Below are 717 nucleotides of genomic sequence, written 5' to 3'. Positions count from 1 at the left end.
AAGTATGTTGCCTTTTCTGTTGAGAAAGGTTTAATGTTTGAATCATATCTTTTCTTGTTAGTCAAGTTTTTAATTTTCAAATCAAATCTTTTTTTTAAAATGTCTTTCAAATCATATCTTCTCAATCACATCTTTTTTTTAAATCAATCATATCTTCTTAACCACATCTTTTTCAAAATAGTTTTCAATCAAATCTTTTTGATTTCTAATTTCAAAATCTTTTTCAAAAATCACTTGATTTCTTTTCTATTTTCATTTTCGAAAATTAAGTGATGTTTTTCAAAAATGTTTTCAAAATTTTTCACTTAATTTTCGAAAATGACTTCCCTCCTTCTCACATCCTTCTATTTATGGACTAACACTATCCTTTAATGCAAAATTCGAACTCCATTCTCTCTGATAAGTTCGAATTTTCCACTTCTGTCTTCTACTCTTCTTTTTCTCTGACGCTTAAAGGAATCTCTATACTGTGACATAGAGGATTCCACATTTTCTTGTTCTCTTCTCTTTCTTATGAGACGGAGCAAAGACAAAGGCATTCTTGTTGAGGCTGATCCTGAACCTGAAAGGACCTTGAAGAGAAAGCTAAGAGAAGCCAAAGCACAACTCTCTTTAGAAAATCTGAACGAATTCTTCAAGGAAAAAGAACTCATGGCAGCCGAAAACAACAACAATGCCAACAATGCAAGAAAGGTGCTGGGTGACTTTACTGCACCT

Source organism: Arachis duranensis, chromosome 10, assembly GCF_000817695.3.
Source record: "Arachis duranensis cultivar V14167 chromosome 10, aradu.V14167.gnm2.J7QH, whole genome shotgun sequence".
NCBI lineage: Eukaryota > Viridiplantae > Streptophyta > Magnoliopsida > Fabales > Fabaceae > Arachis > Arachis duranensis.
This window is presented reverse-complemented; position numbering follows the sequence as displayed.